Genomic DNA, 12,314 nt, shown 5'->3' with positions numbered 1-12,314 from the left:
GTTCTATATGCACAAATAAATAAATCTTAAAAAAAATAACAATAATTTGGGGAAAGCCATCAGTTCCAACTTCTCAACCTTTGTTTATACAGATTATAATCAGTTTCCACACACTGGGGCCCTTGAAATACATCAACCTAAAGGTGCTCACTGGGTAGCTTCTGGGAATGTGGCCAAACTAGCAAGAAAAATGAGTGAGAAGCAAGGAAAGAAGAGAAATAGATTTCCATACACACCAGCTTGATGACTGAAGCAGGAAAGAACAGTCAAGACTGAACATGAGCCCCTCCATCGTAGAGAAGGACTTCAGATGCACCAATTTGAGAAATGTTTACAGAGCCGTAATTGAAGAAGTTGGTGTATCCCACAGTGTTGATATGTCCAACAGAGTAGTGTACACAGATGCAGAAGACAATGTCAAGATTTTGGTCTCACCCCATTCCATTCCCATCACAGATAGGACTTATGCTTGGAATGATCTAAATGATCTTCTCCTTCCTTTCTTCCTTATTTCCTGTGCTGCTTCTTTTTATCCTTCCTTCCTTTGCTTCCTACCCTTTTTCTTAAGCAGAGCCAAATGTCAGTAAGAATAGCTGTGGGTGGGTTGTCTATAGGAGAGCCTAGCAGTTCTGCAGGAACTTACCAGACAAGTTGGCTAGCGTATTAATCCAGGATGTGTGGAATCAAGTAGAGTTTTTTCCAAGACAACACAGAGATCATTGATCCCAAGTTGCAATGTAACTCAAAAAACAATTGACAAAGTTGGTATTCATTCTGAAACCTCAACCAAACAGAAGGAAATCAAGAAGAAACCTTCCAAGTCTCCCCATCAGATGTGACAACTTCATAAATGTTCGTTCATAAACACAACCTTTGATTAAAAAGATGGAAGTCAAATAGAGCAGTAAACTTAGTTAAAAGAGAAGCTCTCTTCACAAGCACAGATTCAATGCATTTTCCCAACTGGATTCAGATTTGTGTACATTTGCGGTGGCACAAATACAATAAGGTATCTGCAGACAACACCTGCACTCCTCAAGCTCAAAATGAGAAGTGCTAAGGTGCTTGTATCTTGAATGTTCTATAATTCTTTCAGTGAGTTTGCTCTGATCTCTGCCCCACCCCCAACACACACACAGTTGTGCTCTGCACAGTCAGTGACACAGATGGCATTGCTTTTTAGGAAGAGGGCTGCCTCCAATACTGGTCTCCCAAGCTACAAATGTGATTTAAAACCTCTCAACCAGCACTTTATCCATGGCAAGATACACTGCCTATCCCCTGAGAAGACATGAGTGCAGTCTCCCTTTAAGGGCACTTAAAGTGGACTGAAATTGAATAATCTTTGCTGTTTACTATGGCTATTTCCTTCTGGTACAGAATAAAGTTGAAGATGTGGAGTGCTCAGAGCATCAGAGCGCATCAAAGCACTGGGTTCTGGAGAAGAGCCTACCAGCATTTCTACTCCTTATAACCACCCACCTTCAAGTCATAAATGAAGAAAAGTATCTGTGCCCACAGATAATTTGAATGATTTCTCTGAATGTGACTCATTTAGATGAAACATATGGAAACTCAGTTTGGCAAAAATGATCTGGTGGGGGAAGGCTAGGAAGAGCAGGAAGAAATAAAATAATCCATTTGACTAGATTGTATCAAAAGCAAGGTTTCCTCAGGATGCCTCTTCAGCTTTACTTATATCCTCAATGAATTATTCTACATTTATAAAAACAGCTTATGCCTCCTATATAGACTTTAAAACTTGTTATGCTTCTTTTCATTTGGATTCAAAAAAGACAGAAGGAAATGTTTTGGTCTAAAATGTGACCATGGTTCTAGAATTTGAAGTATTGAATGTTTTCAGTGGACTCACTGCTTGAAACAAATAGGGGCCCGCCCGATCTCCACTTCTTGGTGTGGTATAGCTTCACCCTGAGTTACATGAACTGAACTTTCACTTGAGCCATATAATTAACTGACAATACTGTGTCCATGTATAAATGGATCATGTTCATAAACATTGACCCAAGTGTTGCATTAAGGAAGAAGTTATTTTCATCCTCAACTGGCTCCATTCAACTATCCACAGAAGTGAGCAGGATGCTGTGTCAATCAAATTATATAAATCTGGTCTATTTTTTATCTTGAGGAGCACAATTTTCTGGTGAACACAGATAAAGTCACAGATCTACGTTTGAGGTATCCAGCACGTGGCCTGCAGGTGACCTAGAGGTTAAGGCTCAGCACTACCACCAAGATGGCCCTCCTCAGCGGCCTGAGTTCAATCCCCAACCAGGAAGCTACCCACATGACACAGCAGACCTCCCCTAGCTTGTCTGCTGCTCCCCTTCGCAATGTTTCACAGTAAATCAACCCACTCTGCTCTCTACTCTGTCTCTAGTGAATCCTCTTACCACCACCACCACCACCACTACCCAACCCCGGCTCTCCACACTTCTGGCCTACACCCCAATTCTTCTCTGCAAAAATAAATAAAATATTGTTTTACATTTAAAAAAAGAGGAAGTATTCCACCACAGCGCTTTAATGTGTATTAAAAAAGGGGACTGTTCACATCACAGGCAGGGAGTGAACAGACGCCACCAATGCTCTCCTCTGGGTGTTAGACCCCACCATTTATTTGTGCTTTGGATGACCTCCACCAGCAACTACCTGCATCTCTGGACTTGAGAACTTTTTCCAGAATGAGAGACCATTCTGCCTATATGTGCATGCCAGGTGTGCTGAGGAACTGGCACATCTCCAGACCAGCTCTCAAACAATGCCTGTGGGAGCTGGGATGTACAAATCTCAGCTCCCTCACCTCTCAAGTGGAGTAATCCTGAGGGATGTGCTTTCTACCATTTCCCAGAGTTTTCCCCCTAACATTAGGTTCCAGTTACTCACCCTTGGAATGAGCATATTAACTCACCTTTTATTGTCTGTCTTCCCATCTACCACTCCCTAAATCCCTGCCACATTCCATGAACCCTCCCCAGAAATTTCTTGAACTTAAATCTATGCCACAGATCAGCTTCAGGAGGGAATGCAAATTAGGACAGGGGGAGTTCATCCTCTAGATTCTGCTAGGAAATGGATTGGTGAGTTTCCATATCCATGCAGGGTCAAGAGTGGAAAACAGTCATCTCTTTGATGTGATAGGTTTCATGTATATATGCTGGTGTGCCACCAGCTGGTACCCTATTTCATAGCAATTGTTCTTCTTTCCAGGATCAATAAACACCAACTTCACTGACCACAAGGCATTCAATTAGCAAGTTCCTCCCCACCCTGGGGATGACACAAGGTCCATTCAAGCACAGCCATTCCGTTCCCACTTGCTGAAAAACTTTAGGGGCCATGCAGAAATGTGCTGAGGAGTTCTTTTTCTACTGGATTAAAAATAAAAACTGAAAAAAAAATAATCAAGAGCTTCTTCTTTTTGAACTTCCCTTCTTTCCTGTTCAGGGCATCAGCAGCAATGCTTGGAGTTACTATAGTCAGCTTGTTCCATGAAAGAAAAGACTTGCTAAAGCACCACTGAACTTCCTACCTCCACACTCCATTTTGTATAAGATAAATATTAGTTAAGGTTTCTGATATCAACCCTCAAGGTTTTTGACATCAACCCTCAAGGTTTCTGACATCAACCCTCAAGGTTTTTGACATCAACCCTCAAGGTTTCTGACATCAACCTTCAATGTATGAGATAAGTATTAGTCAAGGTTTCTGACATCAACACTCAAGGTTTCTGACATCAACCTTATAATTGATGTAGATACAATTCTTGAAGTCAACATAATGAGGAGGGTAGTTTGTAGAGACATGAGTGGTGGTAGAGAGAGTCATATTTATCCTGTGTATCATTTTCATGGTTCTCTTAAAACATTTAAAATAGAAGAATCTACTGTGAACACTTAATTTCTCTGCTTTGAGAGTCCCCTCTAAAGCTTCCCAGTGCCCAACTGCTTAACAAAACTTGTTCTTGCTTTTGCCTGAATTACACTCCCCACAGGTTCCCTCAATTCCCTCCCTTACTTTCTTCGGGTCTCTGCTTAATTGTCACCTGCTCAGTGATAAGCCCATATAAAATGCAACCAAACTTACTCTCATCATCTCCTCTCAAAGGACTAGATAGGAAGAATGAGATTTGGCCCATGAAGCAAGAAGGTTATTGCCACTATCGTTGATACAGTAAAGTTATGGTTCTGAGAGGTCACAGTATTAAAGAGCTAATGCTACAAGTTCATGCAACATCAAAGAGGCTGGGTGGGTCAAGTCAAGGGCAGGAAGCCCAACCCCTGACATTTTCAAACATGATCCACACAGAGTTATTGTATCCTGATTTTCGACACCTATCTCCTGCAAGCCAGCCACTAATATTAAGGAGCCATCTCTTGGTTGACCAACGTTCTTGATTAGAATTTTTCTGCTTTCCTTTCCTTTTGAGGAGATAGAGAACACGTGGGACATACCCCTTAAATTGCCATGTTTTAAAATTACTATGGAATTACTACTTTCCCCTCAGGAGGAGTAGAGGAAGAGAAGTAGTTCTGAGCCAATATATCCAACACTCCCCTTGAAATCGCTACGTGGATGAAACAAACTCAGACTCAACATGACTGTGGTAGACATGCTAGTCCACTCCTTGGCATTCTGTAGTCTAGAAACTAGAAAACTAAGAATACTGGATTTTCACATCGCCATTTGTCTAAAGGGGCTAAATGAGGCTTGGAAAAGTAGGTCAGGTCAACATGCTCTTCATCCAAATTTCTACTTGAAATGTAGATACAAAGGTCACACCATCCATCTTAAGCCATAAAATGAGCCATGAAAATTCCCAAATATGTGGAATTCCTCGTGCCTCTCTGCCTATTCACTTCCCTTTGCCTGAGTTACTCACCTGCCAAAAACCCATCTACTGCAATTAGTATTTTATGAGACTTGAGTTTATTAAGCTCAAAAATAGGAATAACAAGATGTTCCCTCTTTTGTGTACTTACAGGTTTGCTATCGATGCCCGCATTTTTGTGGTGAAGGTGCTCTAATCCTGCATTAAAATGTGTAATGTTGAAACTCTGCAAAAGAAAGAAAGTTTAACTCTAAAGTAGGAAACAATCTTTTTTGCTGATGGCAACAGAAATGAGCAACATGAAGGGGGCTCAGAGATTTTCAGGACTCTGAAGCTGCCCAGCTGGGAGTAGCATGCTGTGGAAGTTCACCCATGCATGAGTCTGAGCTTCACCAGACCCAAAAGTGCCCCTCTCACAAACTATGGACTCTGGCCAGTGGCTAAAATATACATGCTGGCCTCAAAGACCTCACGGAAGGAATCATGTAATCATAATGATCATAAGCATTTGAGTATCCAAAAAAAAAATTTGAGTGTGCCAGCCAAAACTGTAGAGTATCTAGGAATATTTAAGGTATTTAGGAAACCCAAGTCTACTCTGATTTTTAAGCAATTAAACAGTGATGCTCACAATGGGGCCTGCACCTGGATATAACATTTAGTAGATATAGACACAATACATGCACCAAGGTCTTACTATAACAACATCAAGCTTCCTAATGGCCATTTACAAATTTAGACTTGACTTTAATAGTCTAAAATTGATTTTGAGATACAGATAAACTTTCACCAAGTTAATTATGAATTAAAGATGGATGCATTGAAGGACTACAAAAAAAGTGAAAGGTATTAGATAATCTAAGGATGGGTATAGTCTTTCTAATATAATAATAACAGAAATCACAACAGATTTCACTGCCTAAAAACTAAAAGCAGTGAAACAAAGGGAAAAAATAACAAAAATAACTAATAGAAAAGTACATAAATTAAAGTGAAAGTCTGTAACCAACAGAGGAAAAAAATGATATAAAAAATAAAGGGTGAGTAAAGTTAACACACACCAGCAATAAAAATCGGTCCTGGTGTGACTTCATCCTGGTTGATTTTTAACTAGAACATTAATTGTTTATCTCCATCCACTTTATTTCCTACATGGAAATCACCCCATAGAATATTTAATGGAGACAGATATGAGCCCCCAGAAGTCCCAGAAACATCCTTTGTAACAACCAACTTCACAGAAGTGAACTAAAAACCAACAAAGATTATCACTTTAAAGTGGATCATGAAAATGAGCATCTGCTACCTTCAGGGCCCTCCCTGGTGGAGCAGCGGGTTAAAGCACAGCACTGAAAATCTAAAGCCGCTTCCGCATGAGTTCGATTCCCGCCAGCCCCGGAGGTGACCACATGGTGTGGCAGACCTCTCCTGACCCGCCCGCTGCTCCCCTCAGCAGTGTACTTCGTCCATCTGCCTGTTCTGTTCCCCACTCTGTCTCTGGTGAAGCCTCTCACCGCCCCTGAGCCTCTGGCCTGTACCCCAGTTCTGTGTGCACAAGTAAATAAATCCTAAAAAAAAAAAACAAAAGTCAGTTTAAGGACTGTTGTAAAGAGTTAGTTGTTGAAGCAGAAGTAATGAATTGTGAAGACAGTCCAATTAAAAGAACACTGGCAATTTGAAAATATCTGTGAAATCAATGTTTTCCCTGGAGACTCTTAAATAGTATCATCTCTGGTTTATGGCTGAAGAGTGGTTAAGGGCCTGTGCATAGTGGATTAGTGGAGATCACTTAGATGGTGCAAAGAAACACACAAGTTGGAAGATGAAGAGTTATGTGAAACTTTGAAGTATACCTGGCAAATAATGTAACCCTGAAACAGGTAACAAGCATTCACAGAAAAAAAGTCAAACTTGTAACTGAAAATTGATGATTATGATGATCATGATGATCATGATGGAGGAGGAGGAGGACACTCAAGAAGTCTCAGTCAAGAAAATGACATGATTTAATCCAGCCACAATGTGCAAAAGTCAAACCAGCATGGGAAAGACTCAAAACCATCAACAAGATCAAAATCTCAAGAATCTTTCAAAAAGGAGATTTTTAAAAAAAAAATCATGAAAGGACCTAATTCTAAACACAGTATTAAAGCAAAAATGCAAGAAATCACAGAAAACCATGCATCTCCTTGGATAGGAGAAACCAAGTTTATCAGTTATATGAATTCTTTCAGCAGGACTGACCAAGAGATTATTCAAGATCTCTGGTAGAAGAGGATGTTTTTTGAACAGTTTGCTAAAACTTTTCTGTAAAAGTCATTATCTGGCTGTTCTTTTTATAAAGCAGTGTTGAGAACTTTCCCTGCCGTATTTGACAAATGTTATCTAGGCTCCACTGCCAAGGATGTGCTGTCCAAAATGCCTGCTTAGTTTTAAGGATGGGACTCTTATATACTTTAAAGTATATATGAACTGTTATGATAGGACTTCATAGTAGTGGTGGTCAAATGGAAATGGTGGGGAGAGAAAAATACTTATGTGGAATAAACTCAACATTTTAATAAAGTTTAAAATTCTATAAGAAAAAAGGATGAGTGGCCCTCCCTGAGGTCAATGAGTTAGACTGCAGCACTGCAAGCTAGCAGCAGTGCTTCAGTTCAAGTTCAATCCCCACCCCGGAGGTGATCCACATGGCGTGGCAGACCCACTGACATGCCCACTACTCCCTTCAGCAGTGTACTTCCTCGATCTGCCTGTTCGGCTCCCCACTCTGTCTCTGCTGACTCCTCTCACCACCCCTGCACCTCTGGCTTGTACCCCATTTCTATATGCATAAATAAAAATCTTTATATTAAAAAGGATGAGCACCCCAATAGAAACAATAATCAAAGAACAGGATCAGATAATTTACAAACACCAAAACCCAAATAATTGATTTTTCTTAAAAATATAATGTCCTTCATAATCAAAGAACTAAAAACTGTGTAGACATGATTATTCATTTGTGAAATTGCAATCTAGAAAAAAATAATGAAACTAGTTTGGGGAAAGGATGTAAGAAACCCTGTGAATGGTGGGTGAGATGACAACTGACAATTCCCCCCACCCAGGTTGCTAAATAAGCACTAGGAATTAAAAGTCCTAAATTTTACATTTGACACTAGAATTCCAAACTTAACCTAGGGAAATAATTACAGATAAGCACGAAAATGTGACCTTATCATCTAGCACTAGATTGTTTACCAAGGGAAAATTCACTAAACAACATTTCTACAAAAGAATATTAAGCAGTGACTTACAATGGGAAGTTGTTCTTGAACTCTCAAGTTTTAAGGCAGGCTACTGAACAAGATTATCCTACATTTATAAGGATTTATATATGAATAAATATGAAAGTTTAATAGACTTATAGAAAAAAATAAAAATGTTGATGGTGACTATTTTAGATTATAGATATTTGTTCCTTTTGCTTTTCCACAGCTTCTAAATTTTCTTTGAGATAACATGTAACTTTTTGGAACAATAAAATTGTATTTTAAGACAGAATTTTACAAGCTTAAAGGGAAAAAAAATCAACAGTCCAACAGGATTATGTTTCTCCCATCAAACTAAATGGCTTTCATTTACTGCTTCCAAATAGCGTGCTGCCTCTCTCCCCCCGATCTGTGTCCAACTTAGTAATAATTTCCTTCACATCATGAAAAAATTATCCAAAACCCCAAGCTCACTCATTCAATTAACTCCCTACCTCTTCCTTACTCAATATTCAATTAACATTGAACCACTTTAAGTCTTGCTATTTTAAAGCCTACTCTGGCTGATTTGTTTTTCTAAATGGCCAGCTATTCTTTTTCACTTTTAAGTCTTCAAGCTTACCTGAAGACAGAGGATGTTTACTAACAAGTAACTATTTATCTGTACAAAGATAACTCACTCATCTTCCAATGTCCACTCTTTAAGGTCTGAAAAGCCAAATGGAATGACTTAAGAGCTTCAGACATACCACAGGTGGCATGCCAAAGAAAAGAAGCTATGGCCTGGTCTGACATGAAAATATCCAACATAGGCAAGATCAGAGTCTTTGTAAGACTGTCCACACAGACATATAAAGCACCCGGGAGCCCACTATATAGTGCAAGGCACTGGCCCCTTCTGCTATCAGTTTCCTGTGTGATTTTGGACAAGTTGCTTCATTGCTCCAAGCATCCATTACATCATTTTAAAGCTATGGCATTATTTCTAACACTATAACTGGATGGAAGTTTATGTCCTTCCAACCCACGTTATTTTAACAAGTCCTTAAGTTGATATAGTCAAATCAAAGCCCCTTAAAGTAATTCACAGTTCACCAATACAAATATGCTCATTTTTGCTTCTGTGTTTACTGAAGATATTCAGCCTATTTCACAAACTATTCCAGTAATCATTATATCTTATAAGAAAAGATTTGCTTGGCCACTTTCTCCTGGTTTCCCCATCTTCATTTTTCTCCTATGTTCCATCTTCCTGCATTGACTCAAGCAAGATGTGATTCATTTACTTATTTCCAAAGAATGGGGATTTGTCCTTTATTTTTCTTTAAACCTGAGAGAAAGAAGCCATTTGAAATCTTTTGCTCAATTACAATTTTTCACATGTGTTTTTACTTCAAGGTAAAATGAAAGGCAGTCAGAAAACAAGAGCCTTGTTTGAAAAGAGAACAGCAGGATCTTACAAGGTAAAGCAAGAATGAGACTCCACCCACACCAGGGTAGGTTATACTCAATCTACTGATAAACTTTCCCTCTATTCTGGACTAGAAATAATTAAATATTGCTCAGTTGAAATTTCACCAGTTCATCACCAGCAATGGGGGACTGAATCATAAATATTTTTACGCTGAGGTTGGTGGATCTCTGTGAAATAGAACAGGGAGAGCAGACGATAAGGGAGTTGGGAGTAAGGGCAGAGGTCATACCAGTTCATGAAACAAGCTGGGTTCTGGTGCAGACTGTGCATGGAGAACTTTTTCAGTGAAAGCTGAGTATAGATCTACACAGGCACATGGGCACCAGGACTGCTATTTCAGTTTTGTGGGCTCTGGTTGCCAGCAGCCCACGTAGTGGTAACCTCTCCCACTCTCCACCTGCTGCACAGCATATATCCTAATGACCTGAGCTGCAGAGAGGAGCACCTAGAATGTGGGCTTTGTGAAGCAATGAAGAGTGTTTGCCCTGTGGAGCAAAGGAAGAAGAGGCAGTGTAGGTCTCTCCAACAGAGGAAGGGATAGACCCTTCCTCTACCCCAAAACTGAGACACAGTCTTTCAAATCCAAGATCCCCTCACTCCCTCACTTATCGCCAACCTAAACAAAAATGATAAAGTTGAAGCCACAGCAGCCCAAGGGAAAAAAAAAAAGGAATGACCACACACATGACTAGAAAACAAGGAGCACCTAAACACAAAATGGAAAAGCTGGAAGAGAATAAAGCAAGCCAGAGAGCTTAAAGAGGACACCCAAAATTCAAGGGCTTCGTGGACAAATATTTTAGGATAACAATTGTTAAAACAGTCAGTATGGTCCTAGCCATTCAACAAAGGAAGGCAGATTTAGATCTTAGAAGAAATCCAAGAACAAAAAGTTTTCTTCATTAAAGAGCTTGAAGATCTCAAAAAAAAAAATTACAAAAGAAATGCTTACTGAAATAAGAAATATGGAAAACAAATTAAGTAGACTTAACATGACAGAAGAGAGAATTTCATAAGTCAAAGGTTCAAGAGGAAGAGAGAGAAATAAGATTTATGAAAAAAAAAATGAAGAAACTCTATAAGAAAAATCAAACTCCACCAGAAAAGGAAACTAAATGCTTATTCCAAAAGGAAAAGAGAGGGAAAAAATATATAGCAGGGACACTTTCAAAGAAATAATAACTAAGAACTACCCAAATCCAAATTTAAACATGAATGAATGTTAGGAAGCTAACAAAACACCCAAATGTCAAAATGCAAAAACCTAGATACACCAAGATACATCATTGCTAAATTATCAAAAGTCAACGATACAGAAAAAATATTGAAAGTTAAGGAAACAATGCACAAGATAATTCAATCCAATTTTTTTCAGCATTCTCAGCAGAGGCTAGAAGAGAGATGAGTGACATATTTATAATCTTGAAAAATTATTTTTAAATGTATCTTTAACCAAGTAACAAGCTTTTAACCAATGATACTCTACCTTGCAAAATTATCACTCAGACATGATGGAGATATAAAGATTTTTTCCAGACAAACAAAGGTAATGGAGTTTTCCACCGCAAGACTGTTCTACAGAAAGACAATCTTCTTGATTGCCAATCTAAGACCAAAGAGACCAAAATAAAATGAATTCCAAATGCTGGTGAGGATGTGGAGAAACTGGGTCACTTGCATCATCGGTGGTAATGCACAATGGCACAACCACTTTGGAAAAGAGTGAGGCAATTGCTCACAAGACTAAAAATGCACTTACCACATGGCCTACCAATTACTCCTGGGCATTTATGCCAAAGAGATGGAAACTTACATTCACACAAAGCCAGTACACATGTTTATAACACTTTATTCACAATATTCCCAAACAAAAACAATGTCTCATAATGGGTGAATGGTTTAAGCAACTGGAATACACCCAAACCATGAAAAATGACTTTGCAATTAAAAAAAAAATTACTGATACACCCAAAAACACTGATGGATCTCACAAGAATTATGCTGAGAAAAAAATCCCCAAACACTACACCTCTATGATTCCATTTACACGACATTCTTGAAATGATGAAAGCACTGTCATGGATAGCAGATGCACAGTCACCAGGATTGGTGATGGAAGGAGGAAGGTCACTGGCTGCAAAGGAACCACCCTAAGTCCTCAATGTGATTGTGATCACATAAATTCACAAGGGATAAAATTACACTGAACTAAATATACACAAATAATTGCATATAAAATTGATGAGCACCTATGACCAGGTGACCTGATGGTTCACCATACCTGGAAACAAATGGGGCATCAGCAAGAGCTACAGGGAGGCACCTACCTGAAGGTGGCAGAGACTGGCAGAGCCCCCCACTGTTGCTGGGGGCAGGTGCTGCTGGCCTGAGCACAGCACCAGAAGTTATTTTGGGAAGGTGCTGTGGACTCCAGGGTCTGGGTTCTCCCTCATCACTACTAAGGTTGCCATGGATTAAGAAACCCTGGAGGTGGTCAATCACAGGAAGTACTCAAGGCCGGGGAACAAGCTATGCAGAAATAGGAACAGGTTATCTCCCAATGCGTCAGTAGTGTTCTACACTAATCATGCCAGCCCCAAAGTGATCCAGACTCTCTTGTGGGATCCAAGTACTGCTCCCTACTTTGGTCCCTTGCTGGAGTCCCTGCCTCTGCCCACAGATAACAGCAGGGAGGGAGGGAGGGTGGGAGGGTGGGAGAGAGGGAGAGAGGGAG

Source organism: Condylura cristata, unplaced genomic scaffold (assembly GCF_000260355.1).
Source record: "Condylura cristata isolate star-nosed mole 26May11 unplaced genomic scaffold, ConCri1.0 scaffold00006, whole genome shotgun sequence".
In the NCBI taxonomy this organism is placed as follows: Eukaryota; Metazoa; Chordata; class Mammalia; order Eulipotyphla; family Talpidae; genus Condylura; species Condylura cristata.
Note: the sequence above shows the minus strand (reverse complement) of the source record.